This window comes from Opisthocomus hoazin, chromosome 2, assembly GCF_030867145.1.
Source record: "Opisthocomus hoazin isolate bOpiHoa1 chromosome 2, bOpiHoa1.hap1, whole genome shotgun sequence".
Lineage (NCBI taxonomy): Eukaryota > Metazoa > Chordata > Aves > Opisthocomiformes > Opisthocomidae > Opisthocomus > Opisthocomus hoazin.
The window spans coordinates 116,162,462-116,186,329 of record NC_134415.1 but is presented as its reverse complement, the minus strand read 5'-3'; the positions used below and the strand labels follow the sequence as shown (position 1 = coordinate 116,186,329).

The 23,868-nt window shown below is 40.0% G+C and overlaps 1 protein-coding gene across 1 annotated transcript in view; it reads right to left on the bottom strand.

The window, feature by feature from the left end:
* Positions 1 to 16,827, bottom strand: part of GREB1 (growth regulating estrogen receptor binding 1) — a 103,289-nt gene extending 86,462 nt beyond the window's left edge. The window contains exon 1 of the mRNA XM_009937413.2: positions 16,748 to 16,827. The gene's annotated coding sequence lies outside the window, so the exon portion shown is untranslated. The remainder of the gene's footprint in view (positions 1 to 16,747) is intronic.
* Positions 16,828 to 23,868: the final 7,041 nt, after the last annotated feature.

The window sequence follows — 23,868 nt, the reverse complement described above, 5'->3', positions numbered from 1 at the left end:
TGCAGGACTCCTCAGGTTCTGCTCTACTCTAAGACTAGAACTGCACACATTATTCAAGATATGGGTAGACAGCAAATTAATATAGTAGTAAAATACTGTTTTACTTTTTTTTCTTTATTCTCCTCTTAATAATTATTAATTTTTCACTTGCCTAACTGCCACTGAGTTTTGACCTAACAACTTTAAAACCTGTCTTAACAGGTTAATTCAGACCACATCACGATCTATGTATATTTAATTGGCATATACATTACTTTTCACTTTTTTATAACACTACACACTATCATATAATTACTAGGTTATTAATTCTACCCTACAATTAGGAATGTAAATCTACAATGTCTGACTTCCCTTTACAAAAGCTACAATGACTTTTCCAGCAGCTCTTGTAATTCTAATTAGGCTTCTCTAGACTGAATGTTGAAGAATGAAGGCCAGTACTTAAAAATGGATTTTTTAAAAATCATTTTGACAGACAAGTGTTTTACAGCAGACACACTGAAATATCAGAGAGACAGGCCAGCCCATCTGAATTTGGAAAAGGCAATTTCTGTGCTTCTAAGAATGTCAAATTTGCACTTCTTACTTCAGATGTGAACATTTGCAAACGCGTACAAGTAGGTGTTAGTAGGGGAAAACCATTCTCCCTTAGCACAGGTTCGGAATAAATTTTTCAGTAGTTTTTTCCAGTTTGTGCAGTGAGCACCTCTTCTTTCTGGGCTGACTCAAGCTACACATTCATGCCTCTTATTTTGTTTTTTGCACAGGTATTCATACATGGACATGTTTAGTGGGATTAGAGCATGACCTAGCTGAAAAAAAATATCTACTGCTTCTTTTTTTAAGTTGATTTTCAGCCAGATCAGTCCCTTAAACTATTTTGTTATACAGCCACATCTATGCGTATGCCACCTATGCAGCTGCACAACTGTTGTGGGAATGAGTGACCAGCAGCAGCAACCGCCTAAGTGATGATGGCCACAGTCACTAGGAGTATTATATAGAAAATCTATTTTTAAAAATACGTTTTTAAATGGTGGTGGGGAAAGAAAGACTGTTCATAAATTCATACAGCAGAAAATACTGCATGAGCATCCAGTAGAGACAAATAAAGAGGCAACTCTGTAAACCTCAAATATGGTCTGGAAATCTTTATACGAGAAATTACATTTTTCTCTTGTTTCCTTGACTTCTGTCTTCTTATCCTTACCTATAAATTATGCATTTGTGACATAACAGAATATGCCTTCAGCTAGCAAACAGCAGTGACCTACTCATTAGCTAAGGCTATTATCTAAGCTACTGCTGAACTATAATACTTGTAGTCACGTATCACTTCCAATAAAAATCTAAACTCATCTGTTTAGACAGAGGATCAGAATTTAACTAAAGGATCAGGATCTCACTTCTGTAAACACTCCTCTTTTGCGTGGCCTTTGTCCTTCTTCACTCATTGGAACTGTTCTCTTGTGTAAAGCTAGGGACAGAGTTGTTTGCAAAGTCAGGATGCAACTATGACAAGAAAAACAATGCAGTTGTATTAAGAAAAGTATAAAATATTATAAGAGGTGCAATACTTTGCTCTCCATATTTTTCTAAAAGCAATATTATATCATATTATATATTATAAAATATATTAACTCTAGAATACAGTATCAATGTTCAAGATCCATGTTCTTGAAGCGAGAAGCATTTACTTTGGGCTCTCAGTGTAGCAATGAAAACCATCTAGCCTCTCTGGTGTCACCCCGGTGTGCTAGCAAATCTGTAGCTCTTCACCTTCTTCACTAGGTGAGGATATAGGAAGGTAAGTAATGGTGAGTCATCTCACAGCACACTATGTCAGTTTTCAAGTGCAATATCCATCCAAATAAACAACAATCATCCCAGCACATCTGTTACTTGTTAATTAGTTTAGCAAGAGTTGTACTATTATACATGTTCTTCTAGTTAAAGTTTACCCATAAATTTATATCAGTTTCCTCTTCAGTTCTAACTCACGATCAAATGAAATAAGGTAGAGAAACACATTCTCATTAAAAAGATTATTTCTGACTTTTGAAAACCCATCACACTTACATTTTTAGCTATAATTCAAGATGTCACACAACTACGTACTGACAAATCCTAGCTCCAATTTCCTCTTTTTAAGAAAGTGCCAACTGCAGGTTTGTTTTATTTTTAATACTCACATTACCATTTGGCTTAAGTATCTGTTATTGAATTTATATAGTTTTCTTACGACAATAATGCAATTATATATATTGTTGTGGCCTAATTTATCAGCAAAGACTTCAAGTATATTCTAATTAATAACACACCCTTAGCAAAATGTGGGCAGCAGTGAATCCTAAAAGCTGGGTTTATTACACATTGCTAGAGACCGACCCATAACCAGAAATTCTACTGACTGCTCAGTCCTGCAAAGAATATTTCTTACATTGTGTCTACGTAGTTCAGGAATGACAGCAATATTGCATAATGACATAGGCACTATAATTCATTTTGAATCAACAAAAAACCCCAGAGATAGATTCATGGGAATCACAAACAAAGGCCCATTTCTAGTCTGACTTCCTCTCTGTTACTACCTATCTTAGGCTAAATGAGCTCTCACACAGCTAGAGCCCCAGACTATCACCCTGATTGTTCACCTCCAAAACTTGCAATATCTCTTTGCAAAATTGGGGATTCAGAGAACTCTGATTTCTAAAAAGAAATCCAAAGTGCCAAGGAGCAAACAATAGGTTTTGCTTTTGCACACAGGTATTGATAGAAAATGCTCATGATAGACTACTTCTCTCATAACATTTTCAGAATAGATTTTTTTGATTGCATTTAGCACAAAGAAAAAGCTGGTGATGGTGATTCCTTCACTTGTGTACAAACAGGGTGAATAGGCAATACAGGAGCTGAAATATTTTTGGTAGAGGCTGTGTTTTGATACTGTAACTTTTATTTATTGATGAGGAAAGCAATCTATCTTGATAACAATGGCATCACTCTTTCAGACATCAAAGTCAATGTTTTAAGTATGAATTGCATCAAATATCAGCTCATTTTTTTACTTTAAAAGTACCTCAGTACACACAACCCATGAATAACAAGAGCCAAAACTTTTTTGCAAGTGTTAAAGAAAGGTGATGGTTTTGTTTTGTTTTCTCAGAACAGCTCCCCGTAATATGTTAGAATAGACACAAAAGGAATTTTTTAGAAAGTAAGGTCTCATAACATATATATTATAAAAAAACATTCATTCAATTGATTCTTGGCTGTGTAATGTATAATTTATAGGCTTGACTAATCTGCATTTTCAGAAAATAACAGATTGTTTTACTGGTCAGTGCAAATGTTATTGATCTGCTTTCTTGCTGAATTAATAGCGCCAGCATAGGACAACTCACTTTCTCAGCTTTCCCAATGTTTTACTGAAAAGGGGCCCATTACATGGCAGGGGGCAAAGGACAGGCCTAGATAACACTGTTTAGACATTTCTTTGATGTCCACAGGCATCATCCTCAACAACTGACCACTGGAGACAAAAGAGCCTTCTCCGGCTGCTGGAAATCCCAGCCATTCTTCTCACCACCTTTTGATATCCCAAGGCTTCTATACCCTGACCTCTGCACTCAGACGCTAAGATCTTATTTGAAGGATGGTCAGCCATGTCAAAAATTCTTTCCAAATTTAGCCAATAAACTAAGGATTTCTTCTGTTTTTCATAATGCTTTGTGTCCTAATGTACCAGTGGGAATGCTAAGAAGATTTTACAAAAAGAGCGGAAGGAAAAGTGTCAATGAGAAAAAACCTAAATTTTCCGGTTTTGAAAATATTCTCAAACATCTACTTTCTTTGACAAACCTCTCTGTCTAAAGCTTATTGATGACGCCGCGTTGTGTACACTCACCCACAGTACTTCTACCTTGTCAGTGTCATACAGAATTCCAGTTTTAAGATGCAGATGTATGAGCTTACTAATGTAATTTCACTCAACAAATGTACACATTTTAAATGTGTGTATGCTGTCATTTAAGGACTGTTGTCAATTTCTATACTTTTGTTCATAGTTTAAGAAGAAATGTAATTTTAACAGTTTTCAAAATCTTTTCCTCCCTAGACACGGTGTGATAGATAACTGGATCATTTTTCCATTGTCTTCCAGAATATTTAGAGAATATATTTTCCACAAAACTATCAGAGATGACCATGGGTACTTTTAATCAAACAATTTCATCTTCCCCCTTTCTGAGGGATAAAAATTCAACAAAATGGTCAAATAGAAATAATACAGAATCACAGAATCACAGAATAGTAGGGGTTGGAAGGGACCTCTGTGGGTCATCTAGTCCAAACCTCCTGCCGAAGCAGGGTCACCTACAGCAGGCTGCACAGGACCTTGTCCAGGCGGGTCTTGAATATCTCCAGAGAAGGAGACTCCACAACCTCCCTGGGCAGCCTGTTCCAGTGCTCCGTCACCCTCAGAGGGAAGAAGTTCTTCCTCATGTTCAGACGGAACTTCCTGTGCCTCAGTTTGTGCCCATTGCCCCTTGTCCTGTCACTAGGTACCACTGAAAAGAGCTTGGCCCCATCCTCCTGACACCCACCCTTCAGATATTTGTAAGCATTTATAAGGTCCCCTCGCAGCCTTCTCTTCTTCAGGCTGAACAAGCCCGGTTCCCTCAACCTCTCCTCGTAGTGGAGATGTTCCAGTCCCCTCACCATCCTTGTAGCCCTCCACTGGACTCTCTCCAGTAGCTCTTCATCTTTCTTGAACTGGGGAGCCCAGAACTGGACACAGTACTCCAGATGAGGCCTCACTAGGGCAGTGTAGAGGTGAAGGAGAACCTCCCTCGTCCTGATGGCCACTCTCTTCTTGATGCACCCCAGGATCCCATTGGCTTTCTTGGCAGCCAGGGCACACTGCTGGCTCATGGTTAACCTGTCGTCCACCAGGACGCCCAGGTCCCTCTCCGCAGAGCTGCTCTCCAGCAGGTCTACCCCAAGCCTGTACTGGTGCATGAGGTTGTTCCTCCCCAGGTGCAGGACCCTGCATTTGCCTTTGTTGAACCTCATCAGGTTCCTCTCTGCCCAGCTTTCCAGCCTATCCAGGTCACGCTGAATGGCAGCACAGGCTTCTGGTGTATCTACCACTCCTCCCAGTTTGGTGTCATCAGCAAACTTGCTGAGGGTACATTCTAACTCTTCATCCAGGTTGTTGATGAAGAAGTTAAACAAGACTGGGCCCAGTACTGACCCCTGGGGGACACCACTTGTTACCAGCCTCCAACTAGACTCAGCGCCGCTGATGACAGCCCTCTGAGTTCTGCCGTTCAGCCAGTTTTCTATCCACTTCACCGACCACTCATCCAGCCCACACTTCCTCAGCTTCCCTAGGAGGATATCATGGGAGACTGTGTCGAAAGCCTTGCTGAAGTCAAGGTAGACAACATCCACGGCTCTCCCTTCGTCTACCCAGCCAGTCATGTCATCGTAGAAAGCTATCAGATTGGTCAGGCATGATTTCCCCTTGGTGAATCTATGCTGACTACTCCTGATAACCTTCTTTTCTTCCACTTGCTTGATGATGGCCTCCAGGATAAGCTGCTCCATCACCTTTCCCAGGATGGAGGTGAGGCTGACCGGCCTGTAGTTCCTTGGGTACACATCTAGCCAAGACACTGGGCATCCCCTAACAACATCAGCAAAACCATACATGTCCTGCAGCATTTTAACAGCATTTTCTGCATAAGCTCAGCCAGGAAAACACAAAGAGAAACACCCTTCTGTTCCGCATTATTATGGGAAGTCCTGCTGAAAACCCATTCTAGATACATAAATGAAAGCACATATGTAAGTAATACCTCTAACAAGACAAACTTACTGATGATCAATAAGTATGTACAAATTTGGAGCCTGAAGTAATGTCAATATTTGGTCTCTTGTGCTTTGGACAACCATTTCTGTAACACACCACTAAATATTGCTGGGAATGAGGACAAACGCTCGTCCAAAACTGGACAGATTTCACAGTATACACCGTTCTAAACCAACTTTAATTTAAAAACCTATGCCCAAGTGTTAAACAGTTTTGCACTGATTATTTTTTTTCAAACTACCATTGATACAACTTTTTTCTACACTGACGATATCCCTCCTAATCTATAAGTCAATGACATATTAGTAATAATGCAACAGATAAAGAAAGCATACATTCCATCATTTAAAAATAAAACTATTCATAATCTATAATGCAAACATTGGGATTTATGATACCTGTTTTAAAGCAACTTCTAATTCACCTAATATTATCTACTCAGCTCAGCCAATGTTTTTTTGCTTTAACATAGATGTCTATTGGAAAAGAGCAAAACTGAATTCATAAATGGAATGGAGTGTCATTAGAATGACCAAGAATCTTGCCATCTTTAGAATCACTCTTCTCCTCTATACTAATTTACTACTATAAAAAATAAGGAATATACCAGCAAATAGTAGAAAAAAGGGAAAAAACAGGAGGGATTTTTTAAGTTTTAGAATTCAAAAAGTTCTCAGACAAAATGCTGATAATAGTCATACACAAGGGCTGTTAGAACTGATCCTGTTGGTTTTGGTGGATTTGAACTAAACCAGACCCTGAGCATTTTTACTCAGTGATTACTCTTGTTTTTTTAAAAATAAATTGCATGTCCTTAGACAGAACACTCAACTCTAAATCAGTACAGAGCCCTCAGAGCAGCTCCAGCATGAATGTAAAGCAGATAAATTTAAACCAGGGTAAAAAAAGCTCTGGTGAACCACAAGTCTGTAAATATCTTCATTTAACTGAATCCTGACCATGGATAACATACGCTACACCGGAACAGGCAACATATATAGGAACCTAAGGTCATGTCTATACAGCAACATGAAAAGACTAAAAAGTCAGTGGCGTGAATTCAATGCATATAAGGCCACCGACAAATCTTCCAGTTCTGGCAGTGTCCACTAAAAAGATTACAACCACTTTTACAGAGGCTCATTACTGCTCTGATGTTGTAAATGATTGCCCTGCCAGTTTTACCCATGTAAGTGCTCCTGTGAGCAATCCCTCAATCTCTTCAGTGAAAAAGTTAAAACTGTTAAAACAACAGCTCTTCACCACCTCAGTTCGTTTCAAGAAAAACAGATTAGGAATGGGAGCAGCCCAGCTGGCAGAGTCACCTGTGATAACCTCTGACAGAAATGCAATAATGAGGGACAGGGGCAGTCACCTGCTCAGCCAGCACAGTGGCAGTCAGAAGAGGCTGTGTGAATAAAGCCTTATTAAAACATATTAGATTTTCATGTGCATGCTTTTATACACGGCCCTGAGTGTAGGCAAATTCTGTGGCTGCAGTCACACTTAATTCCAATGTAGGTAGAAGATATAAGAATCAATGGATTATTCCTTTGCAGTCCTGCTATTTGTCAGACTATTCTTTCTCCACTGTGTCAACCTCATTAGGAGTTGCCAGACTTTCATCACATAACCTAACAAACACGATTACTTAAGCAATTTCCAATTGGATATAACAAAAGAAGAGGCTTAAAAAGAAAAATGTATTTCATCCTGGATCCACAGAAGCACACAGTGAAAAAAACAAACTTCAGGGAAGCTTTCCCTGTATATTAAGACCTCATTTGCAAAGTTTAAAGGGATCACTCCAACACTTTGTAAGATTTAGCTTGAATTCAAGATACTCTTTTTTCTTTAGAAAACGAACGCTTTGCCAAAGACACCAAATTACAAGCAAAAGCAATGCCACCTAGTAGTGAAAAGACTGTGAAGCAGTATAGCTAATTTGAAATGGGGATAGTGCCAACCATAAAATTTTGCTTTCTTGCAGCCATCCTACTCATCACCACTTTGCATCCAGATTGGGCTGTCAGCGCGACCTTACACCTCTACTGCTAAAAGCGTCTGGCCCAGGAAAAGATGCCTGGCCTTTATGTCAAGGGATGGAGAATCGCTTGAGTTCACACTACAGGATCACGTTCCCATCATTTGATGCTCAGCCAAAGTGTCTTTGGGCCTCTGCTGGGCCTCCACAGCCCTGGCATAACTATCTGTGTGTGCTTTTTCCCCAAGTCACTTTAATTCAATTATTGTGCAGGCTGTAGTGCAGCTTTTACCAGAGCAACATTTTTTGGCATGGAACTAAAAGCATGTCATGATACACAAATTAGGATGTTGCATCACATTATACACAGGGTACGAGGCCTACTTATATAGTATTAGAAAACTGTGTGGGATTAAGAAAGTCATAAGTGTGTCATCCATATTGTCCAGTGGGAGCAGCTTTTGAAGTAAATTAGGTCCAGAACCACACTTAAGTTTTGCCTCAGAGAGAAATTGCTGTAAAAGAGAATCCAGGAGAGAACACCGCAGAGTGAACGTCATCCATGGGCTGGAACCTGGGAACGAACTGAGGAGCAGAGTCACCTGCCTCACTTGCTGCACTCTTCTTTATACCCACTGATACTCCCAGTTGCATCCCTCAGCTACCTTTGGCTTTCCCTTGTGCGTACAAAATGCTGGCTGCATAACAGAAAGAAAAGCACTAAAATAAACATCAGAACGTGTCAGGAAACTTCACTGCATAAAGCAAAACAAGATACACACACACAAAAATACATATACTATCATTCTTAGACAACTACACACAGTCACTGCCTGAGATTGTACAGTTGTTAACATTTTAAGTTACAGGTTTAAAAAACAGGTGAAGTCTTAGTCTCTTACTTCTTTATTAAAGCCTCACAGACAAAAGCTTTTAGTCATGGGTAACTATGACAGAGCAGCTGATCAAGCGTGCAGCTAAGCCACAGTACATATATAGTATACGTGTATAAGTACACATATATCCATAACATACGCTAGCTGTTCAGGCTGTAAACTCTTGTCTATGCATGTACAATTTGCAAAGGAAATAGTCTGTGGTTCAGGTTGGGGTCTGTAGAGGTCATTTGGATGAGGGACTGGGACAGACAGGCAGAACCCTGCGGAGGCGGGGTGCCAGCTTGCGAAGCCCACCTCTCTCCTGCAATGTCATGTAGGCAAGGGGGGACCATGAGACCACCGAGACCCCCCCTACGCCCATTGCCTAAGCACAACAGTACCCCACCCCTGAGGTGGAATGAAGTGTTGAGGACCACCTCTGAATTCTGGTTGAATAGCAGCCAGTGTTCCAAGATAAGCAACATCTCATGGTTACAAACTTGCTCAACCAAGGACCTACATCTGCTGTGAAATTGCGAAACAAGGAGCTGACAAGAACAATGAGCACTCTGGTGTCCTCAGATGACACATGACCATAAAAGGACAAAACAAGTGTGGGTTTTCCTCCCCACACGACCACCAGAGGCCCTCTGAGACCCCCCCGCGCAGGCGCAGATGACTTTGCTGGCTCAGCACAATTCCCGTGCAAGCACACATGACCCTACTTGTGCAACACCATGAATATGCATTAGACAGGTGGAATAACTGTGTTAGTTAGGTGGAGCTTTTTGTAACTTTTGAGTATAAACATGCGATGTGATTGTAAGCGGGCATGTACACCCATCAGCGGAGGACCTTGACCACCAACAGAAGTTGTCGCTGGATCTGAGGGTGGTGATACCTCTTATCTTTCTTTTTGTTTTCCTTTCTTTCTCTGTCTCTGAATTTCTGGACACACAGGGGTAGTGATGTTGTAAGTTTGTCTATCTATCTGCTATACTTTTTAGTTTGTTGTAAGTTTTGCCAAGTCAGCATCCATTCTAACCGCATGGCGCTAAAAGTAATGTTACGAAGTTGCAAAGTTACCACCTTTTGTAATCTCACTGAATTCCAAGTAAAGCTTTGGTTGGTTGGTTGTTCTTTTAACAAGCTTCTTCAGTCTTTGTCATGACTGCTAGATACAGTGCAGAGAATCAAAATAGATCACCTCTCCCTTCACCCACCGAGTGGGACGGGACAGGGTCATGTGAACTTTAGCAGCAGTATGGGTCCCAATGTTCATCAGTGGGCTAGCACAGGCAAATGGAAGATACTCTAAAAATGCAAGTTGTTAAAATCTCACTCACTTCATATTTTTGTTAATTTTATTGCTGTTTTAGGCATGGAGAAAGAAGGCTGGTTGCTTTTTCTAAGTTACAGTACTATGAAATTTACATCTGCCTTTTAAAAGGTGGCCAAGATACAGCAACATTATAGGACAACTTGTATTTCATATAGAAAAATAATCTCACTGTCATTTTGAGGACGAACTTCTCAAAAGCAAGACAAGATGAGATGCTTTACTGTATATCTTCTTTCCTGTATTCAGGTTTCCCCTAAAGAGCTCCATAAGCAAGAAAATGTACAGTATGATAGTTCTCCCACAAGTACCACGTAAAAAGAAATGGACTTTCAAAGAGCCTGCTATCCATTTCTCCTAATATCACAGATCAATGTCTGGGGATCTACAACAGTAACCTGAACCTGCCACACACGGCCGCAGAGAAATACTCAATATTTATCGATGAATTCTGAGGCCTGGTATCAAAACTTAATAGCAGTTGGAAGGATCTAACCAGTGGTTCAGAACTCAGCTGTTCAAAGCTGTCAGTAACTGTGCATTGCCATGCTCTCTGACCTGGAGCAACAGCACACAGCATCCTCCACAGTGGTAAGAATTAGAACAAGTTTTACTGATATCAAACTCCACAATAAAATCTTCCTCGGTGATTTTCTGACTGGTGCCTAGGACTTAAGGAGATTGACCTTACTGCCCTGAAAGCTGGATACTTAAAACTTCTTTTTTTTCCAATCTGAGCAAGACCTAGACAAGCATTGCTAGACAAAAATTAATTTTCAACTATTTCATAAAATTAACTTCTTAAACAATCCTTTAAATGCCAAGAGGAAACGCGTTCCAATACACTCAGATTATACAAGAGGCAGTAAATTCCACAATAATCCATCAACAATATTAAAACCATAGCAAGTTCTCCTTGAGGAGCTTCACCCTTGTTTCACATTGTGGAAGCCTGCTTGCCCCTAGAGAATGGACTGCAGTATCAGTGGAAGACCAGAGTTTTCCAAACTCCATCTCTCTGATTCGGCACCAGATTTGCTCCATAGAATTTAAGTGGACTTCTCCAGGTCACCATAACCTCTTCTAAACACAGAATGTGCACTGTACATTGCTTTTTGCTCAGCCACCCTCTCTCGTGAGTAGGCCTGGTTGATGTCTCATGGCCCCCACCATGCTGGGCGATGTATCACACACACGGGGTTGGACTAATGCCACTGCCTAGGAAATATTCCTTCTAAACAGTCTTTCAAATGGAGACCCCACTGTGAGGCAGAGTACCACAGTACATCACCAAGATTCCTCTCCTGCTTTCCCAGCATCCCATGAACTTCAAAGCAGGAGATATAATATAATGCTGTGTTGTAGGTGGGCAAGGTGCTTGTATTATAGCTGGGGGGCTGGGTATCAGGTCAAACGTTTGTCTCACGCTGAGAAGATGAGGCTTGGCTTATCTGCTTTCTTTAAGGCTCTCTTGCTTCGAGGCCACTTTGAGCAGCAGAGACATAATTACCACTGATGTGAACGCTATGCTCTTCTTTATGCAAAAGATGACAAATGATAAAAAATGTGGGAATATAGCAGAACAAGGGGGAAAATAACCAACAACATACACACTTGTTGACAGAAGATTTTTGATTTAATAAAATGATAAATCTGAAAACTACTCATCAAAGTCAGACATATTCTAGCAAGTCTGAACTGACTGGCATTTCCATCTCAAATGGGAGTGACAAGTGACTTTTTCACAGATGGCAGGAATGACTGAGCCCAATTTACATGTATATGTCTAAGTGTATCTCCACAGCGTGTTCATGCATGGGTCTTGAACAATTAGGGCTGAAACCATTTATAGATCCATCTACACAAAAATGTCACTGAGATCTGGATCCCTCACTTAACTAGAGCATCCTTTCCATCACAGTCAAGTATGTCACAAATGTTTTCTTTAAAAACAAACACATTTACAGAATAAATCAACCATTTCATTACCTCTAGGGTGAAAATGATGAAAACAGCTGCCAGATTAGGACTAAACAATCTTTACAACTTATCAGCAACCTCCAAATCATTCTTGTCTTCAAAAATATTTTCACTACTGTTATTACAAGTAACATCCTGAATCATTTCACCAGTGATATCTATAGTTTTATCCACCACTCTATGCCTATGGTTTGATCGCTTTGTGTACGGGGTAGTACTTTGCTACTTTAATCTCTAGTTCATACAGAAACTGGGAGAGTACAGAGATTTTGAAAACATGTGAAAATGTGGTTCCAAATCAGAAAAAACTATCCTTTTCTTTTTTAATGCACTAAGCTTCTAGCTGACAGAAGCAAAACCTGTGTTTTTAAACCTGTCTACATACCCTTTCACATACTCTTATAGTTGATACATATATCCTGTAGAAAAGAACTTGTATGATGAAATCTTAATAGAAGTGCTGTCATAATCGTTAGAAACTAGCTTATCGTTTCATAACACTGTATAATAACACTAGAACTTCACAGGAAGGATCATATCATTTTTCCTTGAAATAAATGTTTATCCTTGGAAAAGGGATAAGAAATGTGGAAATAAAATTTTCCCACTCCAAGTGACAAAATCTATGGATTTTCTCTTTCTCATAAAAGCATTAGACCTAGCCCCATGCTTTCCTACTAAGGAGCTCTAAAAACTAAGACAGCTAGGCTAAAAACCAAGGATATATTCTGCAGACAACCATTTAAAAGAACACAAAAAGTGTTAAAAGAGTCACTAAGCTAAGTATCAGGATGAATTCTCATAAATACATCTTTGATGGGAATTCTTTGTCAGTACTGCTTATTTTTATGACTGTGATGTTAATATACTTTCTGCAAATAATTTCACATTTTTATCTACTGCATAATTACATAAAATATGCCTCCAATATCATTACAGATTTCTTTTCATAAAGTGCTGCTGTACTGTTTAGCTAGAAAAAAGATAGTTTCTTCATTTAACACTCAATCAGTATTTGTATTTGACAGCATTTTTCCTTAAGATATACAATGTCTAAATGGCAATTTTCTTTTACTGTTTCTTCAGAAATACACCACTCGCTATGTTACTTCTTAGACTTCCTATATTCCTCACATAAATATTCAAGCATGACAGGCAACACAAGGATAATAGCAAATGAAGGGAAATTGAAAAACAAACCAATGTTCTTTGGAATCCTTAGGTGCAATTATAAAGGAACAGCTACAAATGTCTACAAAATGAGCAAAAGTCACACACTGAAATTTCATTAGTAAATTACAGTATCGCCTGCCACAGTCTGTGTAGCAGAAGTTTCGAAGAGTTAGATTTGCAGACTGACTGAGTCATTAACCACAGTCTAAGTTGGAAAAAAGCAAAGAATTTTCAGCTGTAGTTAAAGACGCAATGCTTTCCCTGTGCATGTGTGTAGTACATGAATGCAGTCACGTTTTTTATGTCAGTAGGTATGTTTGTATGTAGATTTTGGTTGTTCTTAGTTACACTAGCGTTTTATGCTCTTCATGTAGCTTTTATTCACGTGAAATAAACCCATGGTTGTGCCTGATCTCAGCTGACAGTAAGTAAATGCTTTATTTTGTATGAGGGTGAAAAAAGGAGTGACAGATCACTTATCATTTGCTGTGCAGACTTTGTATTCATTAGAAGAGCCACAATCAATAAGAACCAAAGGCAATTTTTCCCTAAAGATAATTATGTCCAGCATCACTAGAGTGTTTAGGAGTCTGACAGGCTTTCCTTTATTTAAAAAGAATCACCTCTGAAAGTTTACAACTTCCTAATCCAAATCTGGCCTTACATAATGCATGCTGTAAAATGCTCCTGGTTTATTTTTGTTATATAAAACGATAATGGTTTTATCATGGCTCCTTTTACATGGTGTAAGTTGCATAAGCTTCAAATGCAGAAAGACTCCAAATGTCAAAATGACTTCCACTTCTGACAACTTGAAGAGCAATCTCTTCTGGGTTTTGGGGGGCAGGTGTTGTGTTTTTTTTTTAAAAGAGGAACTATGGAAGCCATTAGTCTCTGATATGGAATATGTTCTTTTAGTTTAACAAGAAAAACAGAATTCAAACCATTGCTTTTAACTTGCTATTTCACATTAGAAAACTCTTTCCCTAACATTGTGTATATTACACCTAGTATTACTGAGGCTATGAAATCTCATCTAAGAGATCCTGAACTTTCGTATCCAAAGACAGACTCCCTTAACAAAGTCTTTAACTATAGACACAAATAGACAACACATCTGAGACCTAAGCTAGAAGAAAATTTCTGCAGAACTACATATTCACAATACCAAGGAATATACACATTTTTAACACAAAATAAATGAAGCATTGCTTCAAAAGCATTGTGCCTAACAGATATTCACAAAGCAAAGACGATCATGGCATAAGTGAAATTCCTTCCCTAAATCATTATGTTCTGCGCCTGTGCTTATAAGATCTTCTGTCAGGAGCTAATCTCACGTGACAGGCCTGATTCAAAGCCATTTGAAGTCAATGGAATGTCTCTTCCTGACTTCAGGGAGCTTTGCATCCAGCCCTTATAAACTTCAAGAACAATACAGTTCATAGAAGGTTGTTTTAAGAGAACAATAGCTAACTGTTGTCTCAGTAGAAAAGAATGTTAGCTTCAAATGAATTTTACCTGCAGCAGTAGATTTGTGTCAGGTTTGTTTTGGTTTTTTATGCACATGACACAGTTAAACCTTTCCAAAGCAAGACCGTTCCATTTCTTTAGCAGAAGCCACAGAAAATTAAAACCGCAGTCAAATACAAAAAAAAAAAAAAAAAAGGCAATTTTGTATGTAGGCTGTTTAGTTTTTCTAAAGAAACAAAATATCACTTTTAAGGCCTCAATTCCTTTGAGGTTTTCTTAAACAGCTGTACATTAAGGACAAGACAGAACAAGAGGTTTCAAATATATATCGGGCATTCCTGCAGTCAGCAAACCAAAAGACAGATTAAAAAAATAAAACAAGTTGTATAAGCAAGGGAGTAGGCTGACAGGAAAAGAAGTTATTCTGTTTTTTCAACAAAAGCCCTGATTCTCTACTGACTGAAGTCAATTTCAAAGCTGGAGCTGACAACTACCACACCAGATAAGGTGACCAAAGTCAGACTTTTGTTATTTTAAAATAATAACAGAACTGTAAGCCCTGAAATAGCAATTAACACCACTGTAAAAACTGGTGAAAGAAAAGCCCATTGCTGTGACGTGGCTCTTCTCTCTTTTATAAGAAAAATGGGGCAATGGTGAAGCAGACCAGTACTGAACCTGATGCTGATCCCATGTACTTTTGTACCAGTAAATATACACTGATGAAAATCAGGTCCACCATCTCCAAGTTCCCCAAGGCAGCAGAGAATGGGGGTTCTAACTTCCTCACTCATACACCAAATCAACTCACTACAGCTATTTTAGTTACCTAGTGTGGAGATGAAAACACAGAACTTTCCAATTAAGCACAAATATTCCAGAATGTCCACCTTTGGAGACTGATTCTGTATCATAAGGAAAACAATACATTAAATCCTAAAGGCTCTTATTCATAAGAGATACAAGCCTCTGTTAATTTTCTTTGTACTTTGTTCAACATGTTTAACAACAAACACTGACATTACTGCCATTATTAGTCAATAATTTTCAGAAGAGTGTATGAGGTGTTAGATCAAAACCAAGGTAGCTCATACCTTAAAAAGTAAAGTAAATGAGACAAAGCACAAAGAAAAAAGCAAGCATCAATTTCTCCAGTGTAGAGATGTTGTACTTTCTGTCTCCTTCATCTAAGCTTCCAGTATCTGCAACTAAAAATAAACAATTCACTTTATAAATACACCTAACCAAATTGCTGAGTTTTTAGGCTGAGTGGATGAATCACACATGATTGTAAATTTCATTTCAGGCCAGTACAAAATTATGTTGGTTTTTTTCCTGAATGAAATGAAACAGTATTTCTCAGGCCAAACAGCAGACCTTGTTCTGGTATCACAAATATTTTCTTACAATAATTATCAAACAGCACAGTTTGTTTGACCCCCCCAAAAAAACCACCCAACATTTCATTTGGGTGTTTTGCCTTTTTTTCTCCTCTTGCTATTAAATGCATTGCTGAACTGAAACATTGTCCTAAAATGAAAAATCAACTTTCACATAATAATGTTGAAAAAATATGCAGACTTTAGCTTTGCTTTTCATTCATATTTTTTCTTTTGACATGCACAAATTAATGAATCGTTTTGTCCACTCCAGAACTATATTTTGCACAAATAAACCACTCATATATTTTGTTAAGCCTTACTTAGCCATGTATTTCAGGTAACACAGCATTTGCTTTCATAGTTCTACCCTGTTCTCTCCTCTTTCTACCCAGGCAGCGGAGACACAAACTGCCCACCGCTGACCATTGCTAGCTGGTATCCTGATCCCCTCGGACCTGATCTGCTCCCCTCTTACTCCGCTCTTGTTGCTCGCTGCTGCTGCTAACACTTCCCGAGCCTTCAGGGGACCCGGGCTTCCAGTCCCCTCCCCGAGCCGTCGCAGAGCATTCCCAGGTGCTGATAATCTTTTCTCTGTATTGTTGCTGCTCCTGCTCCTCCTTATTTTGGCGGAGACTGCAGCTTTGCAAGTTGCAAGGATCTTACCTCTGAGACCCTCTTTGTTGCTGCCTGTGACCACGCTGGAAGCAGGGAGTGATGGATATTAGGGCAGCATGAGCCTCCCCTCGCTGTTTAGCAGCGTGGTCTGCAAAGAAAGATAGAGATGCTGCTCCCTCCTCCTCCTCCCCCCTCGCTGTCCCAGCTTCCTCCTCCCTCCTCCTTGCTCCCTCCTTCCCATCCACAAACTCTAGCTCTGACTGTGCTTCAACACAATACGCTACCTCTCAGCACCAGCTACCTAAGGTCAAGAATACAACCCCTTCACCCTCCCCCCGCCTCTTCCTCTCCAGCCTCACGCATCCTCACCCCTGCTTCCCACTGGATATGGTATCTTCCCAACCAGACGTGCCTTGTGCGGCTCTCGGGTCTAAAGCCCAGGCAATTTCAGCAGCCCTAGGAGAAAAAGAGTCACACAACAGAAGATGCACAGGGAAGACCAGGGATATGAAGGGAAAGTGGAAGTCTTCTGGAAAAACTGGAAATCTTGGGGGATTATCTGTGTGTGAAAGAAATCTAGTCACAGTAGCCAAAGCCTGCCACTTGGAGATTAGTTTAAAAGATCTGTACAGATTAAAGAAAAATGCCCTGGATAGTTAGTTAGTTATCTCCCAAATCCAGCTTACCTATTGTTTGTGCTCTTTGTTTCTCGACCCTTATTCCAAATAGCTTTTTTTTAAAGAAGTTTCCAAACTTTTCCCTGACAAAGCCAGGCTTAAATAACAGTATAATCTGACGATGCAATAGCAAATGAAAGTGAAAAAGTAACCAGTGGGATTTTTTCATATCATGACCTATGAAATAATCACTTTTACACTTATGGAAACCATAGGCACAAGTCTTCTGACTTATCAGCTTGAATGATAAAAGTGTGCAAGTGGTCTTTTTTCACTTTCAGCAGTTGCGATGACTGACTAGAAGCACTTTCAGGTAACTAGTACATGGCTTTCAAAAATCAAATATAATCACAGCTAGCCAGCATGTTCTTCCTAAGGACTTAATTTTAGACACGCAATAAACCAGCCCTTCTAAAGTGTTTATGTTTGTTACAGAGATTATGGAGAGAGGAAGGTGATGCTGAAGACTTCTAAAAGATCTTGTCTGCTTGCAGTTAAACACTTTAGTTAAGTGGACAGGATCTCCCTCTGGAGGCCTTCAGAGGCACCTGACTCTCTGGTGATGTGTGAAGATTTATCAGGCAGTTACTTCTACTGATTGTGCCTGAAATCCAGCAGCAAGTTACCTACTGCAAGGCCAAGGCCAGACACAATGAAGGTGTAGGAATTACAAGTCCTCTTAAAACTTTCGATGTTCTAGCCCATGTTTCTTCATTGTTGGTGGCCTCACAGGGCAACTAAGAGGTATGACACATGTAAGGTCAGCAGAAGGTGGTCCACAGGGCATAGAAACAACTACTCACATTCCCCGGATCATCTCACAAACAAAAGACAGATACCTTCTAAGGAGGCTCTTTGAGCACAACAGTAACATCTGCCATATCAAAACATTCTACTGATCAATCTTCGTAAAACTCAAATCAATTTGCCCAGAAATGAAGACTTACAAAAAATTATAATCCAGACTTACCAAATCTCATATGCCTAGCATGTGATTCAATCGAGCAGCTTCTTCCACCTTCTCCTCTGCAGCATGACCTATATCACAGCACAGTGTTCAACCCCCTCTCTCTCAAAGGCACAGCAAGTGCAGCTCTTGGCAAATTGTTTAAATTTAACTAAATGCAGCTGACGCTTCTATTCAAAGGTCAGAAATAAGCTATGGTGCCACAATGAGCAGATGCTGTGCTGCAGCAAAAGGGCGTGCTGCCTATTTTCATGCTCAAGAGACTTGCACCTCAGTGCACTCACCTAATTTAAAGAACCATATTAATCTCATATCTCAAAACCAGGGCAGAGCTTTTCCAAAAATCAAGGCAAAGTAGAGACCTGAACTTTTGAATAACTTTTGACAACTACCCAGACTGCCAGCATCAAGACTTTCCTTCCTGAGTTGTGGGCTGCAATATGCTTTTTAAGAACTAGTGCCATCTTGCACTACGTACAGAAGTATTTCCTACCAACCTTCTGTATACACACTACCTCACAATAGCCTTTGCACCCCAAAAGGACAAGAGTACCACTCCTATGTTGTAGCAGAAACTTGCTCAGAACTTGGTGTGTGCAACAAAGTTTTCAGACCAGAAACAATCCTTACAGTTCAGCAACAATCTCCAGACAAGCATGAATAATCATCTCAAACTGATGCTATTCATGTTGCAGTTGATAAGAGGACTAAGTCAGGGCTTACAATTTGGATGAGTTTTTATTTTAACAACAGGTAAACTTGAAAAATAAAAAACATTAAAAAAAAGAAAGCAGAGAGAATCAGATGTCTTATCTATTTTGCTGCTAAAAAAATCTCTATAAAATTAGATACATGCTTTTTCTAGAACACTTCAGAGATGTCGCATGTCAGCACAACTTCTGCAGGTCAGAACTTCTTCCTGATGGACAGCAAAGGAAGCTTTGGAATGGACAGGTCAGTTGGAATTAAAGTTATCACCAGGTCCAGAGGTTTTTTACTCAAATACAAAGCTGCTGAACAACTAGCTATAGGGTAAGACATGCAACCTATAGCTTAAACCAACTTCAGCACCACAAGAGTGGTAAATATGAGTGGGACACCAATGACTGACTGATGGACTGTTTCTCAGCATATTCTCCAGTCACCTGGAGAAGCTGGTGAACACTACTGTGACAAAGCTTGATACATTGTACAGTGCGGAACAGTGAAATGACAGAAGATCATTCAGGATACCCAAATATAGATTTTAAAATGTTGCAGGCATGTCTCATAGTAGTAGATGATTGAAAAGGCAGGTTAAATTAAGTACTAATAAATTAAAAACAATGGATGTGCAATAAAAGAGCTGCCTGATAGCTCTAGCAAGCCATACTGGCACTCAGGGCAGGAAGAAGTCACAGGCAAGACGCTGACAGTATGGATACTCTATAGAGATTTGGAGATCTGTGGCAGGGCAAAGGCAGCTGGCTGGAAGAGTTACCTACCCAGAGAGCGGGTGAAGAAAGAATGGTAAGAGGCTGCCCAGGCAGAAGGCAGCAGCCACCAGCGCCAGTCAGGGAACTAAAGCTGGGTCCAGCTCTGCTCAGTCTCTCCCAGTGCAGGAGCGTACCAGGGGCGATGGACATGCTAGTGGCACAAAATGCAATCCTTTCCCCTCACAGCAGACAACTCTCTCTTTCAGCCAATGTTTTTGCCAGTGCTTCAGTCAACAGCAGCATCCACTGAACCAGGCAATTCCCAAGATACCTCCTCCTTGCTACCTGCTTTTGTCCAAGTTCAGGGAAGTAACTCTGCACAGAGAGAATGGACAGATGTTGCTTCCACAGCCACACTTCACAACGTCACCTTTTGATGCTCTTTCTTCTCTGCTCTTGCTGCAGCTGCGGACTGTATGTGCACAATGATGGACTCTTACCCACTTAGGAAAGAGGTCTTTGAGCACTGTAGACCATTTTCTGAAAACATCAGCTCAATGCTCACTAGTTTTCAAAAAAGCACATACAGTATTAGGAAAATAATAGAGATTAAAGAAGAAAATAACAGTTTAACTATGTATTAAGTCTACACTTGTAGACTTCTCATATACTGGCTGCATATTGTGTCTTGGGATAATTCAGGATAATTCAGATTTGAAGGGATCACAGAAGGTGCCTAGCCCAAAGTCCCAGTCAAAGATGAGCCAGCTTTGAGATGAGGCCAAGTGCTCAGGGCTTTATCCAGTTGTGTCTTGGAAACCTCCAAGGATGGAGACTACACAACCTCCCTGGGTGGCCTGTTCCACTGCTTTACCATCCTCGTGCTGGGGAAAAAAATTCATTTTTTCCCTTTGGTTTTTTTCATTCAAGTTACAGTTTTCTTCCTTTTAAATGTCACACCATTTGAAAAGCCTATAGCAGAACAGAAAAGCAACACAGAAAAGTGACCAGAGATTCGAAATGACCTCCACACAAAACAGATTATATAGGCTCGGCGTCTTCAAATTGGATAAAGGTCTACAAAGTAGAGAATAATATGGAAAAAGTGAGCTGAAAATAAGTAACACCAGAATTACAGAGTACCCAATGACATGATTAGAGACCATATCTGCAACAAAATTTGTTTTTTCAAACAGATTATTGTAGAACTCACTGCTGAAGGATGCAACAGCAGTCAAAACTATGAAAGGGTTCAAAAATTAATTCAGGGAACACATGGAGTTTGGTCCATCAGTGGGCAGCTCAGATGCAGGGTATCTGCAGGACAGGACAGGAATTCTCCAAACTGTATATTACAATTGGATACTCCAGAGAGGGCACTACTTTACACTTCTGTTTCTTAAACTCTTCCTGAAACTCAATGTTTTTACTGTCCATTGTCACGGACAGAATAGAAACAACATACTTTGGTACCACACGTTCTTAGCAAGCAAAGTTTTCTGTGTACTCTCCTGTGTCCTTTTAATAAAACACATTTCTAGCAATTTTCTTAGTAAAGTGAGATGAAAAGCCTTCACATACACAACATCAATGCTATAATTCAGTAGAGGTGACCAAGTTTCATAAAGATGCTAAATATTTTAAAACAGTATATCACATAACATTTAAAAATACGATCACGTAGTGAATTTTTTTCTATTGTACCTCGATGTAGCCACAACATAAATCTTCAAATACCTGTGCATTTTCATCAGCCATGTTCAGCACAAGTCTCCTACCTCAGACACTTCTAACAATCTCTGCTTCCTCTTCATAGACCATTTGTGAATCATATACCACTGCAAGGATGTAATACATGGCATTGGTGTGGTGCTAGATCAAAAGTAGATCAAAGTTCTCAACTTGACGTTTTCCCTCAAGGCTGACTGTTCCTCTCAACTTCCAATGACAGACCACCAAAGCAGGTTCCTGGCCTCATTAGAACAGCTAAACTATGAACTCCAGAAGTAAAAGACAGTGATTGCCTGTCCAACTTAAACCGGAGAATCGTATTTTTGGCAGGAGCCCAGGTTTCTGAGCAGAGCCTACAGATCTGTGGAACAGCCCAAGAATTGTCATGGTGGCCATCAAATTCTGAGCTAGTCCAGAAGACCCATTGTCTGTATGAACAGAGCAAGAATCTGCTTTACACACCTAACGCCAACCAGGAGCTGGATCATTCCAGCTCAGGCATCAATTTTCGCACAGGATTTCAATTCAGCTATAATCACTAAGCTGCAGTTCTCTCCTGTTTCATGCAAAATACACACAAGCTTCTTCTAAAAGATTACAGATATTCATTGTGATTAAAATGTTGAAACAAAAGGCAAGTTTGCCTTTAAGAATTCACTTTCTGATGTGAGCCAATACTTCTTTTGTATTATTGATCATAAGTAATCATTTCAGGTGCCTATCACCTATTTTTTAATTTGTATCTGACTGAGCCTCCAGTCTTCTTAAGCCTCTTAATAAACTACCGAGAAAAATCTGTTACTCACGTTACAAACATTAGCTGAGGTAAGATAAATTATGTAAGTAATAACATCTAAAAGAAAAATACTAAATATCAAATATATCCTTGACGGACAGAGTATCCTGGGGATGAGTTTCTGTGAATAATGAGATATTTAGATAGCTACAAGACTGAGGAAATAATCAAAATACACATAACAAATATCTGTTGGAAATGAAAAGAATCTGCATGGTCTTTTCTGAAGTTAGCACTGGACATACTCACAAAGTATAAATGACACTAAGCATCAGTTTCTTCGTAACCGATGAAGTTCACCAGCATTTAATCACCACACTCCTAATTACAACGAAAGCCAGTTGATGTTGAAATGCTATGAAATAAGCCATCTTTGACACCCTTACAGAAATCATGCAAGACACTTCACAGCTATTTAAAACATTCCAGTCATTATCAGAGGAAAGAAATCCTGTCCAGTTTTTATGTCTAGATGTTTCATGAAATTCTTAACTTGTCTTTTTAAAATCACTCCTTTTAATCATATGAATCCCAGGTACTCAATATACAGTCTATAGAGTGATCCACCCTACCAGAACTATTAATTTTGCCCATAGCCTTTTCTTTCCCTCATCTGGAATAGCACTTATAACCAAAAAGCTGTTTTTTTCTGGTGCAGGATGAATACATATCAAATCATTTCTTAAAAAACAAAACAAAAAAACAACACAGCAACAACAATTACCATAGTACCACTCTCGCAGTAAGAAAATTAACATGTTTTCAGCATTTTCAGATTTTCAGTCATATGGCATGCTACAGGCATTGCTGTTGGTGTGACTAAAGGTAATGAAAACATAAAGCACTTGCCTGTGTTTTAGTTAGATAACATTCCAGTCCAGTTATTCCTCGGAAAAGGTCCTTAAACATGGCCGTAAACAAATGCATCTAAGAAACTGAGTATGTCACCTCAGCTAGAATCACAGAATCACAGAATGGTAGGGGTTGGAAGGGACCTCTGTGGGTCATCTAGTCCAACCCTCCTGCCGAAGCAGGGTCACCTACAGCAGGCTGCACAGGACCGCGTCCAGGAGGGTCTTGAATATCTCCAGATAAGGGAGACTCCACAATCTCCCTGGGCAGCCTGTTCCAGTGCTCCGTCACCCTCAGAGGGAAGAAGTTCTTCCTCATGTTCAGACGGAACTTCCTGTGCCTCAGTTTGTGCCCATTGCCCCTTCTCCTGTCACTGGGCACCACTGAAAAGAGCTTGGCCCCATCCTCCTGACACCCACCCTTCAGATATTTATAAGCATTTATTAGGTCCCCTCGCAGCCTTCTCTTCTTCAGGCTGAACAAGCCCAGCTCCCTCAGCCTTTCCTCGTAGGAGAGATGCTCCAGTCCCCTCACCATCCTCGTAGCCCTCCATTGGACTCTCTCCAGCAGCTCTTCATCTTTCTTGAAGTGGGGAGTCCAGAACTGGACAGAGTACTCCAGATGGGGCCTCACTAGGGCAGAGTAGAGGGGAAGGAGAACCTCCCTCGACCTGCTGGCCACACTCCTCCTAATGCATCCTAGGATCCCATTGGCAGCCAGGGCACACTGCT